Below are 17220 nucleotides of genomic sequence, written 5' to 3'. Positions count from 1 at the left end.
TTTTTATTTATCTAGTGTACATGTTTGTAAATGTGAATGCATCACGCATTGGTATTTTGTATTTGGCATTGTAATCAATGAGTTCATAGTAAAGTGTATGTGATATCATGTACAATTCTTTGTGAATCACAAACTCGCATTATATTAATGTGTATCTGATATTGACACCAGACCTGGTTGTTCATCGATTACATAATTAGCCTGCTTTTGTGCAGGTTTCATGATTATGTTTTGAAGCGACACATGAATATTGTGACGTCTTGCGACAGTGATGTGTGATGTAGTAACGGATCAGAGATTTTAGCTTATTCCAGATAATGTGTAGTTCTTTTCTTACACTTGTATATTTTTCGTTCCATTTTTTCTCATGATGCACGTTGTCATATTTATGTTTTTTAGTTATATGTCAATTTGTTTCTCACCTATTCATTAATGATTTTGTTTGATTTGTAAGGATGTCGATTATTATTATTATTTTTTTTTAATTCATTTAGCAATAAGTCTTCATCACCTAGGCTTGTATTTATATGACAGTACGGTTGGACCAAGCCATGCATTTATTTGATAGCACAGTTGGACTCAAGAGATTAATGCATAACTCCATTTCTTAAATGTTATTGTTCACTCTTTCACTCTCACTTTCATTTCGGGGGCACCATCATTGTTCTAGTTCACTTTGGGCTTACGATATCCCGTGGTGATTAGACATCACTTTTTACAATACCTACTCTGCCATGTTCATTGTCTGTCGGAACACACGAGAGAACACTTATTTATTTTACTTTATCTTAGTTTCTTTGTTCATTTTCTTCATGTTTTTATTTCATTTTATTTTTCCTGGCCCATTCTGCATTTTAGCCTTTTTGAGGACTAGCGTTTTTTCCGGTATTGCATTAACAGTTTTTAGCCCTTTCCAAGATGGCCGCTTTGTTTTTTCACTTGCTCAGCATCCTTTATTTACTTTTATTGACGTGTATACGCAACAGGTTTTCGCGCTCAATATCAGCTGTTCTAAATCCCAGCACACAAGCAGAGCTTTGCATGTCGTTTCGCAGTAGGAGGACACGTTATTTGACATCGGTAAGTTTTTTATAATCCAATGAGTGCATTTGCCATTTTGGCTTTCATCAGAAACATCATCAGTAACAGATTGTTTCTTGTTTCACAGTCTGTTTCCCGTATCCGGGAGGAGATGTGATTATCGAGTGTGAGGTACATATATAATTTTAAGTACCAGTTGGATTTGTTTTGGATTCGCGTTGCGATAATATCTGCGGGACTACCATTCCGCTATTTGGTGAGTGCTCTACATCCTTTGCTATATTAACCTTTAAGACCACATGAGTTGTTTTCTTACATGTTACTCAGATTACACTACAATTACATTTTTTCTGGCCCTGCAGGCAGTTCTACTCAATTCAGCTGTTACTTCAGTGATTTGGTTCCTAGGCAGATCGGCATTAGGTAGATATTTTTCGCACATTGCGCACGTTTTTTCCTACACTTATCATTTTCTTTAGTTTCTCATCCTTTCTTACTCACTGGAGCACTTTGTTTGTTCTTACATTGCACGTGCTTGGTGTTTCTGTGTCGCCGCTCCCATATGCCTCAGCACTCTCTCTTTTATTTTTATTGTTTTAATCTTTGGAGTTCATTCATGTTATATTTTGGACTTTCCCGAATTTCATGGGCCTATTCTATTTTTATGCATGCTGATATTTGAATTTCAAGAATCCTGTTGATATTCATGTTTATTCGTTTATCTATTGTGGCATTAAAATTGATACATTTATTTGTAGATATTCCCTGAAGAAGGGTGCTGGTTGCACCCGAAATGCATTGGGGACATACAGAATTTCATTGTCTGGAACTAGGATATCTTTATTTGTTGAAGTTTATCATCGATTTCGGATTCATCTTTGTGAAGTGTGAATAAATTAACACATCGCAGCCAGAAAGTGGTTTATGGTTAATTTGTCATATTCCTTGGACAATCCAGTATTGTGGAGATTGACTCTACATCAACAATCATTTTTTGTCTATGCGTGTAACATGTTTAGTTTCATTATAAAATGTTCTCACCATTGAGCGTAATTTGTTTATACACACTCATCAAGCAGTGTATTAGGTAGTGCACACCCTCTCTAGAACTCAACGCTCTAGTCGACAGTTTTCTTCCTTGAATTAGGTGGCAGGGTGGAACCACCTTAGGGAGTGCACACCAACTTAGAATAATTCTGAATACCAGGTCTATGGTGCATATTATTTGAATTTTGAGTGCGCGCCAACTGTGGTTCATTTTTTGATACTTTTAGAAAGTTGGCATTTCACCCCACTTTGCCTTTTGGTCCCTGCACCCTGCCTTAGGTCACGTGACTGGGTGTACCTAGCAATTAGATTTTATGAATTCCTCATAGACAGTCACACAATAGAGGGAGTAGATGTGCCTGAATGGCCCTCTGCTGGCAGGATAGGGGACTGTGGAACTGGGCACAGACCCACTTGCAACTGAATAGGCTGTGGTCTGCCTTCACACAAAGAGCTTATCACCACTGCATTGTTCCTGCAGTCAGCTTGAAGCCAGGGCAGGGTTGTCAGGAAATTCTAAGCACTTCAAAGAGAAACCTCTAGAAACGTTCACCCTATCAAAGAGGGCACACCAAATATAAAAATAGGACCCTCAGACCCACTCATCACTTCACTTTCAGGACCTGCAGAAATACTCTCAGAGGAATGCCTACTGCTGTGGCCTACTGTGTACTTAGCAAAACTGTTTTGCTGCACCTGGAGTGACTGCTTTGTTGCCTGAAGCCTGCCTTGAACCCTCAGAGTCCTGCCTGTTGAACCCTGCTTCATCACTTGAACCCATGACTCTCAGAGTGACTCCAAGAGGTAGTTTGCTGGCCTCCTTTTCAGAGTCACAGGGACATATCATGCTCCCACCATCTTGAACCCACACCTGAACCCAGTCTGTGAAAGTAACACACCCCCAATTGGAGCCTCTCCAGTCCTGGGCCCTTGATGGTGTGCTAAAGATGCCCAGATAGCCAAAATCTTGGGACTTAGAATATTTATGGGTAAGAACTGCACGGAGAACTGAGGGAATACTGGGACCAACCTGTTTCTCGATCCGCTGAAAGTGTCTTGCTTTTCGGCCTGAGTTCGGTCTGCTCCCACTATGCTCTTCTCTGCAGCAGCAAATCCTGTTTAGTGGCCCTTCGCCAAATCAGTATCTGGCCTCCTGGAGCTCTCATCAGCTACAGCCTCCTGCCTCACCCTGCTGGAGGTTTTTGACTTTAAAAAAGTGTCTAAGTCCGAAAGCAGAAATCTTGATCTCAACTTCATACAGCAGCTCCCTGACAATGACACCACCTCCTTGGACACCGCCTTCAGCCTTGCCCTGCTGAACTTTACCTTCTCTGAACATTTTTATTGAAAATTCTTATAAATCTAAAGGACAGTGCTGATGGGGCCAAATCCACTTCGTGTATCCAACCTAGGGGTGGGCGGCAAATTCTGTTCCACTCGCGGAACTTGCAAAATGTCAAAACTTCGCCGATCCGCGGCAGAACGGAATTCGGGGGGGCATGAGGTATTTTTAAACCTCACCAGGAAGCACTTGCAGGAGCCCGAGTGTCCACTTCTTTGCCTCCCTCCATCGCTCCCTGTCTCCCTCTCTCTCTTTTATTCCATCCGTCTATACCTCGATCTCGATCCTACTGACTTGCTGGCAAACTTCCTCCATTTTTTCCCCAGTGAAATGGATCAAAAATCGAATGAAACTCTGTACCTTGATTGCGCTCCTGCGCGTGCTGAGAGTATGAAAATTGTCACAACAAAATGCTCTTTGCTTCTCCTCGTAATCAACAAAATAAAGTAAGCAAAATATTACAATTAGCAGATCTGGGCTAATGGAGTATGTTTGCTGGCGTACCCTCGTAGTGAAGAGAAAGCACTAAAAACCGCTCTTGTGCGAGCGCTGGAAAAGACTTCACTCTCCTGAATGAAAACAAAAATAATAAAGGCAAGAAACATGTATTGCGCTCGTGCGAAAGAGCAAGGATGAAAAGGATCCCGCTCGCCTGAGTGTTAATGTGGCCTCACCCAGGACGCGTTCCTGCGCGGTAGAAGTGCTGGAAAGGATTTTGCTTGCCCGCGTGATAACAAAGGAACGAAGCCTCAATCGAGATGTGCTCCTGCGTGGAAGTAGCAAAGCTGTCACACACATCCGACTCCAGGCTCGAATTGTCACGCACCGGACAATTCGCGGGTGAAGTTTTAAATGACCCACACTACTGGTCCTGAAGGCAAGCCCCTCCCACATGGATTTTATGGGTGAATTAGTCCATAGAGCAACATACCCAAAATAACTTGTTTCTCATTCGATTAACACTCATACCCAGTAATGTGTGTGTATCTAACGCTTGCTTTTGCACATGGTCATGACAGTTTGGTGCTGGGTTGTGGAACACTCTGCCAAGCAGGGGACTACCTATTAGTAGGTGCAAAAGGTCCAGGGGTTTATGTAGGGGCTGGGCAGCATTATGTTAACTTACCTCCTGACAGGACTGAAGCTCCCAAGGCTTTATATAAACAAGAGGCATGTATTATAACGGGCGCAGCAAAATCTCCGCGAGCACGCCAAATTTCGTGTGCTCGCTGAGATTTCTTGCCGTTTCGCTGAATTTTGCGAAAGGCAACTTCGCAAATTCCGCCCACCCCTAAGGTCTAACCCTCGATCCATCACGGTTGGCCATATTTTTTTTTCTTTGACCCGGTTTTACACAACTAGATGTCGGAGGTGGGTGCTGTGATCTTTTAGGGACTAGGTTTTAGCTAAGCACTTTAAAAATTCATAACGGTTCCACAGATTTTGGTGTCAACAATTTATTCATATTTATTGAATCTTTCTAAATTGCTGTAGGATTATTCTTGTGTTGTGTTTTCACTGTATTTCTGCTTGTGTGCTACATAAACACCTTACACATTTCCTCTAGGTGAAGCCTGACAGTTTTTTTGTCAAGCTACCCAGAGTTATGCACATGTTGAATAAATGACTTTTTGTGTTTCACCGTGAGAGAGATTGTGGCTGTTGCTTGGCCAGGGCTAACACCCCAGTCAACCAACAACCCAATTTCTCACTCACATATTTAGTGTTGGAAAGCTATGGGAGAAATAGGCCCTGCGCTTCATGAGAGCTGTGGCTGAGCACCCACAAAACCAAAACAAGCATATTCCAATTAGATAAACACGTTTCTGTGTGCACTTCCTGACTCACCTTTGAAGAGTCACACAAACTGCAAGGCCTTCCCCAAAGAAGAATACAAGTGGTAAATGTCCATCAACACCAACAATATGTGACTGATACAAATTAAAATTCTAGTTCAATGTAATGAAAGAGAAAAAGACAGTGGGTAAAGGGACACAACGAAGAAAATCATTTGAAGAGATCTGGGGTTGTTTAAATAAAATACTGTTCAAAGGAAACAATTTAAACATCAAAATCGATGTTAGCCTAATGAGTGCCATGAAGATGAGCAAAGGCACTCTTAGTGCCCAACCCATAATGAGGAATAGTTGAATACAAGTTGTTAGCTCCTGTGATGAAGCAGTCAGGGAGGGTTAGTGTTTTAATAAATTAAGTCAAATGTTTTCTCTTCAGACTTAGAACATTTCTGGCGTCTGAAAATCTTCAGTGGAGCAAGGTAGCTGAGCAGACAGCTTCTTTCACAGACTCGCAGGTGTCTCAGATATTCTAGTAAAAAAACTCAGAGAAGAACAAATCACTAAAAGGTATCCGGGGAAGTAATATCATTTTGGGGGAAATTTGGCACCTTTTCCTAGTCTCTTCCAGAGAAGAAAACCAATTTCTTTCCTTCTTTAAATCTTGCAGAAACATTTTCTGGGAAACCAGATTACTCTGTTACAAGTCCACAATAATGTCAAATTCTAACTAGTTCCTGGAATTCCTCTTCAGGACCTTCTTCCCGCCCCAGGAAAATGGAAACACTTTTTATGTGTAAAATTTGATGAAATGTCAAGTTGCATTTGACCTGCTTCTTCTATTCCAAACAGATGGTGCCTCTTTTGTCACAGGGACATTTGTACTCACCAGCTTCAGTGAGGACACATATCAGGAAAGGCAGGCTCTCTTGAACAGGACCTGGATCCATAAGTCCTTGGGGTCAGCAAGTCACTCTGGGCCTGATTCACAAAGGTAAACTTAGACATTTGGTCTAAATTTAGATCAAACGTCTACGTTTACGTCTTTGGAATTTCACAAAGTGCATTTACGATTCACAAAGGGCATTTATGATTACTATCTTTATGTCCGCAGAGTGCGGGAATTTAAATCAAATGTCTAAGTTTACCTTTGTAAATAGGGTCCTCAATTCTTTAGCACGTGGATAAGGTTTCCATACTAATCCAGAGATTCAAGATGAACTAGGAGATTTAGCTATTTTCACAGTCCTCTGTCAAACAGGTCATTATATATTAAGCAGCAGCAGACACCCCTTTAGTTCTTAATGTGTATTAACTACGCTCTCTGCCTGCGAGGGTTCATAGAGACTGTTTTAAAAAGGCTAATCCTTTCTGTGCTTATTTACATCAATAAATCAAACTGAAGTTCCTGTACAATATTTTCAGCAACATTTCTGTTTCAGAAGTCAAATAGACATTGAAGCTTCAGGTGAAGGTCAGAGTGAAACTGAACAATAAAGTGCAAACTAGAAGGAATTCAGACACAAAGGCACTATGTCAAAATATAAAAATGGACAAATGGGATAGATAATGGCAATCTGAAATTTCTAGGAATATTGTCAAATTCATTTGCAGTTGTACTGCGAATAAGAAGTGTGTTCTTTTTTTCTAACAGGAGGAAAATAGGCAGGCTCTTCTGTCCACGACAAAAAGGCAGACCTATGTAGCCTCTTGAATAACATGAGCTCTTACCTGTCTTACGATTTACTTTTCATATCAGAGCATGTGTAGCTAGGCTCTCATTAGCAGGCCCAAGATATTATAAAGGTTAAAAGCCAGTTATATGGAGTATTCAAAAAACTTAAAATTGGGGGACATTGAAAAAATATGGATTTCCTACATTAAGAGCCCACGGTCGGAGCCATCCTTACCACATCGTAATCTCCTGTTTGTAATTTCCGACCCACCCATTTTGATGGAGTTGGTCGGAAATTATTACAAACAGGACTTCGGAATGGCATCTGACAGGTTCGGTGAGCCTGTCCACCATTCGGAAGGTCTTCAGTAATCCCTCTGCCGGCTCTTTCCAGCCGAGGGAGTACGATGGCAGTTTCCCACTCCCTTTTTGTGCCGCTTTTCCGACACAGAAAGGCATGGGAAACTGTCACTGGGGGCCCCCATCAGGGCCCCCATGGGTGCAAGGCCGCCGAATGGCGGCCCCCTGTTGATCCCTGCACCCTATGGCAGGCACCTTGCGGTGCCTGCCACCTAATTCCTGGGCTGCATCCGACAACTGGCGGTTGTTTGGTTCCATTTCCGGAGCAATGCATAATCGGCCCCTAAGTATTTAACTTCCTCTCCACATCTGTTCTACTTAGACTAGGTGTTTTCCACCCAAAGGGGTCGATTAAGAGTATGTTGGTCTCACTGCCATGGTGGCAGCCTTAAGAGGACCGCTGAGCCAGCGGTCTTCCACCTGTTGCATTACAATGCATGCAGTCTGAACCGCCATCGATGGATTGTGTCCCATCAGGGCAGCAGCAGATTGCAATGTTGTTGATGCATGCTCCGCACTCTGTGGACACACCTGCAAATCACACTGTAACACACACCCCATCGCAGACCATGATCCTGTGCCTCTCCACTGCAGCATAGCAAAACAGTGACCAAACCTTTTTGTTGAGATAAGGCAGCCCTTATGTCACAGGGACATTTGTACTCACCAGCTTCCTTATCCTACCTAAAACTTTCCACACACTTTTGTTACATTTTTTTCTAATATCCCTTGGTGTTTTTTTGGGCATTGTCATTCACTTTAATTTAGAGTTATGTCACATCAAAAAAATACATGTTTTTCAGAGGCTCAATTGTCAGTCATGGTCGATGAAATCATAACAGTAGAGCCACAATTGTTTGGAGCCCAAGTCCAACATACTCTCTCAGTAGAAAAAGGGAAACGTGGAAAGGATAGTCAACTTACTGAATGCTGTAGGTACCATTCTGTGCACAAAGAAGGAAATTAGGAAGAGATGCAATGAGTTGAGGGGGAAGGTGCATTTCCTGTCCTCGAAGCAACACCTGGAGGCACAGAGGACTGACGGGGCCCTCCCAGTGCTCCAAAACAACTGTTTCCCTGGGAGGAGAAGGTCTTGGCTATCCTGCATTCTGAGGGCTAGACAACTATAGCTGAGGGAGTGGAGTCTGGTAAGTTACAACTCAATTCCTGTCACAACACTTCAATGTCCTGTTGCTCTCATCTCAGCTTTTGCTATTGTGTTGTCTATCTACTTTCCTAACATGAAATACTCAAAGTATCAGAGTTGTTTGATTGCTGTCAGTGTCAATGTGTATTGTTGAATGTAAGATCACATGTATCAATCTCCATTACATGCCACACGTTGGAATGGTGTCTGTAAATGTATTACTATTAAATCATCAACACAGGACCTATCATATGTGTCAATATGTAAATGTATGGGCCAGCCCAACTGCATTCTGACAACAGGTATGCTACACTAACCATTTTGCAAGTGATGGGAAGTAGAACATGAAATTACTAAAACTACCACAAGGCCCTGTTTCTGTAACAGAAAACAAGATGCAATAGTGATTTTGCCCATTCTCACTTGTCTGACATGTTACAACAGATGTTCACTTCTCATGGCATTAACTATTTCTCAAGTGTTGAGAAGTAGAGATTAAAATGACTACAGCTACTATGAGGCCCTGTTTCTTTAATGCAACATATGATGCAGTAGTGGTTGTGCCCGTTCTCACTTGTCTTACATGTAAAATTGTTGTTCATTTCTCATGGACTGAGCAATCTACATACTTTGCTCTACTCAGAGACATTTCTGCCTACCTAGCTTGATGTCGTCCTGGTCTCCTCAACTGAAACTATTGATGGCATGAGTGACACCATATCAATTCTAGTACATGTATTGAATATCTCCAAATGTCTTGTTAACAAGTTCAATACCACAAAAATATATCACAATAGTACTCTCTACCTATTGTGTTTTTCCTAGGTCTCTACTTACTGTGACACAAAACATTTGGATGTAGAAACCAAACTTGCACCAAGAACAATGTTCTCGTTTTCACAACAGGTCAATCTGGCACGGCACCTGGACAAAGTGTGGCCACCGAACAGACACCAACTCTACCCACGTATGACGCCCTCAGTGATGGCAACACTCCTGGACATGTGGACGTGGATGACAGTCCTGGTACATCTGGTCAGCCTGGGCAGAGGGAAACTGTAAGTCTCAATTTGCCCACCCCACTTCTCACCCCAACTGCAACACCTCAGCCAATCTCAGTCCCCCCCAAACTGGGTACCTAGCACAGTCACTACCTTCTTGTGCCCCCCCATTCCTGGATTCTGAGATGAGAATCACCAGCTCCGTCACAGAGAAAACAATAACCAGTGGGACAGTGCACCCTGGGCCAAGGGCACATACCAGTGGGAGTAGGATTCATGGGAGGGGTACTGTGGGCCTGCCGAGTGAGGCCAATGGGGCCACTTACACCCAAGCCACCTTTAAACAGGTCTTGGGAGCCTATCAGTACTCCCAAGACGTGATGGGCCAGGTATTGGCAGAAATACGGGACATAAATAAGCTGTAGAGGGACAAACACCAGGAGCAGGCCACCTACAACACCAACATGGGCCAGCTCATTGGGGTTCTTCGGGACATTAAAATAACCCTGTGCAGGGCTTTTCTACAACAATCAACCTCTTCCTGTTGCTCAACTACATCTGTGCCATATACATCTGCAACAGCCACAAGAAGGGAGGCCCTATCAGAGGAAGACACGCCTACAGACACCCTGTCTCTGCAGCAGCGGATTCCCCCCCAGGTAGCAAGCAGGGACATCCAAGCAAAAGTCCATGAGGTGCAGATGGCAAGACACCCACTATCGCCAGCAGGAAACCTCAACCTTCATTTCCCTCACTGTGTGTAAGGAAGGGATACACCAGACAATTTCCTATTGAATAGGCAAAATAAAATTGGTCTCTGTCATCAGTTAGAGACATATCGCCTACCTCACAAAAGGAATCCCACATTGTTTATGCAAATAAAGAGACACATGGCAGAACAACAGTTACTGATTACAGGGTCGTTCCAATCCAGTGTTGTTGCATCTGGTGGAATTTCACAAACAAATGTCAGTGATGTGCCACAATCACTTTGGCCTGCAATGCGGAGACACATCTACAGCTACAGACAGATAATACAAAATGAAGATTTAACCAATGTGAAGGGAGACTAGTATGATTGGGGCCCACATTGAGATTTTGTTGAAGCACATAATGGCACACATATTGTATTAGGACCACCACATGACGAGGAAAAAGTCCAATGGATTCCTCTTAACTTCCATCCAATCGCTATGTAAGCTGTCTTGGTACAGGTTTTGTACACCCAAAGTCTGTGATAGACATTCCCAGGAACATCTATATCCACTTTGTACCTCCAAACAGCATCATATACCTGCTAATGTCACAACTCTGAAATGTCCAAATGAAGATGTCTTGGTGAAGGTACCTTAAACAGATCAAATCAAAGACCTTAGCTATCAAACCATACATATGACACAATTCACATAGTCAACTTCTAGAGAACACAGTACATGACAAACATCTAAGCAAAAGAAAGCAACACTAACACAATGAGCATGAGTCAAAACCTTCCTCCACAAACACCTTTCACCGGAATTTGTCAGAGCGTTAGCTTCCTAATATGTTCCCTAGACATACTCCTCACATCATCAAAACAAAAGTTTATTTAATAGTCAAAGTCATGACATCTCACAATATACTCATGAGAAAAAGTTGTTGATGAGATCTTGATGCAATTCAGATCATTCCTTTTCTCCATTATCATCATCATTTGGCATTTCAGGATCCTTAACCGGTGGCACTACATGGTCTCCATCCTCAGTAATCTAAGGAATGTTCCTTCGCAGGGAGATGTTGTGGAGCATGTGGCAGGCCACGGTGATTTGACACACCTACCCAGGTGAGTAGAGGAGACCACAGGACCGCTCCACTGGCTGCCGTGTTCCTCCATGGGTCTCATTCAAGAGGACTGGCATTGTTGGATTCCTCAGTGGTGCCAAAAACCATGGACAGTTGGGAAACACTGAGTCTCCTAGATGCAAGGCAGACATAGGTGCAACAAAAAGTTACAGACTTTCTGATCATACTATCTGACATCACCCACATAAAGTTAGGATAGATCAAACTTACCAACAAGCCAGGCCCTCTACGGTAGTAATTGTGACATCAGCTGGGATATGGTGCTGTTCCATAGTATGAAGGAATCATAGGCTCATCCTGGGAACTGTGCACAGACATTTGAGTTATACAAATATGGTAAGCCGACAACTTGCACGTTGATAGAATGGAAGTGCTTCCTGGTGCGGTAGACTTGTTCCCTGGCATGCAGTGACACTAAGGTAATATGGGTGCCATCAATGGCTCCAACCACATGTGGGATGCAACCAAATCCTTCACACTTGCTCAATCCTCACCTCTGGGGAACTGGATGTAGCTGTCAATATGTCTCATCATTGCTGAAAGCAAGCCTTTTAGTACACCACTGAACATAGATGGTGACATACCACCTAATATTTCCACCATGTTTTGAAAGGAACCTGGGGCCAGAAAATGCAAGACTGCCACAATAGGTGGGAAACATGTGGGATTAGTGTTTTGAAGAAGAAGATCAGGCTCCAACTGATGACACAATTCCTGTATTGTTTGCCTATTCAAATGAAATGTCTTGATAACATCCCTTTCTTCCGTAGTCTGAAGGTCTGTAAATGGGCGGTACATTGGAGGCTCTCATCTCCTTCCTCTCCCAGAGTAATATATATAAAGAATAAGCAAAAGTCATTTGACAAAACATTACTGCTTCAGAAAACATTACTCATAATTCACATAAGAACAGTCTACAGTCCAACTTCCACCCATAATCCCCATTGTGGTATTCACATGTGTCTGTAACAGAAATGTGTCCATAATACAGCCAAAATGGATGATGAGCACCGTAATATTGTAAAGTTTAAATTGTTATCACAAAATACTATCACTGGCGGTATACAGTGCACCACAGTAATATAGCATTTATGCATAGTATTGCACTACACTGATGTTTGTATAAAGGAAATTAGAGAGAAATGAAGTACTACATCTGTAAAGATGTTACAACACATTTGTAGAGGTGGTGATGCACTTAACAGTCACCAATACTGTACTTCCAACTGCTAAAACGGCGGATGCCTGACCTCGCATATTGGACATTCAGAACCTGCTTCACTGGCTGAATTCGACAGCGCCGTGGCCAGTTTCATCCAAAGTAGATACAGCCATTGGCTAACACTGATAACTGTGATGATCACAAACCAATGGGTGTGCCCATCTGAGCTGATGATGCGCATGTTGCATACACATATGCTGTAGTTTGAAAAATAAGTCACTTGCCTCCTGACACTGCTACTATCAGCAGCTCCTCTACTTTAGCTGCTGTTTGCCACCTGGGGGGCAATCATATCAGGCAAAGCAGGTGAGATGGTCCTTGCCTTCTCTCCAGAGGTTTTGAACAGATCCTTTTGATCCTTAAAAATTGAGAGAGTGGTAGGTTTTGTTTAAGGCTGTTGGGGTGAAAACTTTGAAAATGTAACGCACTGTTGACATCTGAACATATCCAATTCACACATCTAATCAATCACTCTAAGATGTCGTACCTTGATGTGATTCTCACAAAAGAAGGAAGAAAGTTCAAAACCGAAGTGTACAAAAAAGAAACAGATGTCCACAGTGCGCTACATTTTCAAAGTTTTCACCCCAACAGCCTTAAACAAAACCTACCACTCTCTCAATTTTTAAGGATCAAAAGGATCTGTTCAAAACCAGAAGATATGGAGAGACATTCTTTACAGCAGCATGAGATGTACTTGAAAAGGGGATATCCTGAGGATGTGGTAGAATATGCAAAACAACGTTCAACCAAACATACTAGAGAAAGTTTATTAAAAGTACAGCCACGCAAACAGACAACGAGACAAGTTTTTGTGTCTAAATTTTCAACCGCTTCAAGCATAATGAAAAAATAATCAATAAGCGCTGGGAAATCCTTTGAAATGAACCAGATTTTAACAACATCTTTAAAGACCCACCTATGTTTGCATATCAGCGTTCAAAAAATATCAAAGAAATAATCAACACCCCCATTAAGCAACACTACGCCAACTATAAAGGAATGACTAAATGCCGAAATTGCATCCAATGTAATAATGTAATTGTTGGGAACATTTTACACCACCCTCTTACAGGAGAGAAGATCAATCTTTATCACAATTGTGATTGCAATTCAACTAAATTAATTTACTATATCAAATGTCCATGTGGCAAATTGTACGTTGGTAAGACCGAGCGAAAGATTAAAGTACGCATTTCTGAACATAAAAGCACTATAAGGACACAGAACAAAAACAGCAGTTTAGCCACTCATTGGAATGAGGAGAAACACAACATTGCCCAACTCAAGTTTTCCGTGCTTGAAATAGTGGCCCAACATTCAGACACAGATCTTACTAGAAGTCTCCTCCAATGCGAGACATATTGGATTAAGCGTCTGAACACCTTAATTAATAAGGGAATGAATGATAAAATAGATTTTGCTTGTTATTTATAAAACATTGTATTTTCCCATTTTTTGACTGTAGAAAAATTACGCATGATTATTGAACGTTGTTTTCCTCTTGACATCTGTGTTTACACCACTTGGTTTTTTGATTTTTCCTCTCATACCCACACTTTGTTCACTACCACACTGTACTTTTTCATACTGTCACGTTTTTCATAGCCATTCTAAGATGGCTGCTCCATTCTTTCTTTCACATTCATTGAGTTAGTTCGTTTTTCGTTTAACATCCCCTCGACTTTCGTGTGTTCTCCCGCATTTCAGTTCCCCTTGTTTGTCATTCTGGTGTAGTTTCATTCGTGACGAGTTTTCTTCAGGCGTTCCTCATTGTTTTTTAGTCACTCACAGATGGCCGCCGAGTTTCCTTGAGACCCTATTCGGTAGTTTAGTTCTGATGTCGCGAGATTCTCCCGCTCTCGTTTGTTTACCCGGAAGTATTTCTATCCGCCTTCTGTTTTGGTCACCACTGCCCGACGAAGACTTCTGTCCAGTACCTTCGTCTATCTTCTCGGATTGAACCCTGATTAGAGATCTTGTAGTGTCCCAGTTCGTCCTTCGTAAGTTTACCGTGATGGTCATTTTCATTTATATCGTAATGATCCCCCTTAGACAGTTCCTCATTCAGATTTTCTTTTCCAGAATGTACCCATCATTTTTCCTTCGGGTTCGTATCAGGTATGCAGCCATCGTTTTCTTTCGCATGGATTTACACTCCTTTTCATCACTCTTTTCTCTTTATCACTTCTCTTGGTGGAGGTATATTTGACACACATCTTTTTTGAGTGTTTTATCGTATGATACACTGACCAGCACTCATTTATGTATGTATCAAAAATGACCTTGATAGATATGACGCGTTTTTTAGCATCTTTACCACACGAGTCTATTGATTATTTGTTATTTCTGTCTTAGAATTTCAAGCCCCTGAAGAAGAGCCGAGGCAGGCTCGAAATGCATTGGGCAACTAAACAAATGTGTTGATTAACGAAGGAGTTCTTTTATTTAAACAACAAGAACGAACTTTATCGATATGCAATGAATAAAATTGAGATGTACTGATTACAGAACATCGTTTTATGTTTTACCTCAATCGTGAATTTGAAGTTCAAGCGCCAATGAACTGAGAGAAGTTTGATTTTGAAAATTCAGGAGGGATATATTCTTATACCCAGTAGCAACAGTGCGCAGAGACAGGGTCCCACTGACCCCCAATTTGTTGAGCTATGTGTACAGTCCCATATATCAGTCAGATCAGGCTCGCCAAACTGTTGTCTGGGAACTAGTTATACCTCACAGATCCCTTTAGAGTGCCAAACAACCTTGAGGGCATGTATTGGAGGACCACAACATGTATTTTGATGTATTGAAGTGGTGTAAATGTGATGTTCATATGGGATCATTATGCTAAGCCTGCAGAGAGCAAGGGCTGACAATGAGTTGGGCCATGGCCCACGCTGGGGCAGAGTTACTGTGGCAATACAACTGATGCACAGAGTAATCTCCCTGCAGACCTGCTGATCCTTGGATGTTTCCAAAATGAGTTTTCTGAGCCAATATTAGTCTTTATCGGTTTTACATGGAATACATTTGGAATGGTGACTGAGGTAACCCCCAAACCGATACTTCATTCCATTAACCCACATTGTCAATGCGTGACATTTACTAATGACAGGCGCCTTACTCCCAAAGGTCTGTTGTCATGTTTCCATAAGTCACGGTTGCACTGTACAGGCCTATTGCACACGTGGCACGATAACAGTGCAGATAGTTGGTTGCTTCTGAAGTGATTTTGATATTGGAATCAAAAGGTGTGTCCTGTGATGGTAGTGCATACCCCACAAGCTAAATCAGATGTAATATGATATCCCATTAAGTAGTCCACATGGCCACACATCCCCAGAGATGAAGCTCTCACTGACACACATGCCAGCCCTTTCATTGTGACCGAACTCTTAGGATGTAGGCTATACTACGGTACCAGCCTCTATGGACAGTATGCATCACGTCAATGGGCCTGGCTGTAAGGTGTATGTACAGTCATGCACAACCTTTAGAAGGTCACAACGGGGTTTTGTGTTTCACAGTGCATGTAGGATGGCCCTGGGATACATGATATAAGTGGGCTGGCTTAGTCAGTGTAGGTCATGATGATCAGGGTTGAGGACAGTCAGCAGATTACTAAAATGTGTATTCATGTATTTGTAGTGCTTAGCTTGTGAGAAAAACACATGTAGTGTGTTAACTATTGATTGATGCTTGTGCTAGGTGAATACAAAATGTGTTTCAATCAATCACATATCTTACAACTTGCAGTTATAATCTGTTTCTTCATCTATTGCTTCCATACAGGTCAACCCCCTTTTGAAGCATGCCATTTGGAGAGCCATCCCCTGGAAGGTGCGGATCCTGGGAGTCTATCACCAGCACAGAGTCCATTGCAGGAAACGGTGGAATGACCTGATGCACTGGACCCAGAAGATCACGGCGGTCCAGCTGCAGATGTCCTCCCAATGTGGACGGGGCACACACCAGACCCTGACCCCACTAATGGCCTTCATACTGGCGGTGGCCTTCCCGGAGATTGATGGGTTGCTGAGGGCCCAACACCAGCTACAATGGAGGGACTCCTGGCCTGAGTCATACATGTTACTTTGCCAATTTTGTGTGCTACAGGCAGGTATTTCCCCATCAATGTTGGGGTGGCCATCACACACAAGAAGAGTTATTGTTTGTTTAGGCATGGTAGTAGGTGCATGCTTTGCCCATTGTCAGTCTGATCAGGAATACAGCAGTCCAGTCCACTATCAATTTATTGTCTTGAGCAGACACATGGCTGAATAAAGTGATTAATCAGCTCATGTTGTTGGTGTTCTGGGTGATAATTGTACCAAACAGGCCACTTGTCGTCATTGTGTCAGGAGTGATGCTCCCTCACTACTTCCTCTCACGTGATGGTGGCCCTCTTACATGTGACATAGCATTCAGTGCATTTTGGATGCAGTCACTGAGCAATACTTCCCCTTGGAATGTGGAGAATATACAGTAACATGAGATTGCAAACATCACTGGTGGCATCCGTATTAGTGCCTATATGTTGGCATGTGTACCTTTCCCTATTGTAGTATCAGCCTCACTAATGTTCCATACTATATCTATGTGTGTTCATAGGTTTATGTCTGATTCCATCACTAATGTGTGTGTAGGCCAATCTGCAATCGAAAATAGTTATTTGTGATGTGTATACAGTTCATGTGTTATCACAGACAGGAGTGTGTAGACATTGGTGAGTTGGACACACATACCC

At 42.3% G+C, this 17220-nt stretch overlaps 1 pseudogene; it reads left to right on the top strand.

Moving 5' to 3' along the window:
- Positions 1-10170, top strand: part of LOC146857550 (uncharacterized) — a 46830-nt pseudogene extending 36660 nt beyond the window's left edge.
- The last annotated feature ends 7050 nt before the right edge of the window (positions 10171-17220 follow it).

Source organism: Triturus cristatus, chromosome 3_2 (genome assembly GCF_964204655.1).
Source record: "Triturus cristatus chromosome 3_2, aTriCri1.1, whole genome shotgun sequence".
Taxonomy (NCBI): domain Eukaryota; kingdom Metazoa; phylum Chordata; class Amphibia; order Caudata; family Salamandridae; genus Triturus; species Triturus cristatus.
The sequence above is the reverse complement of the archived record's forward strand: the minus strand, read 5'-3'. Positions and strand labels throughout refer to the sequence as shown.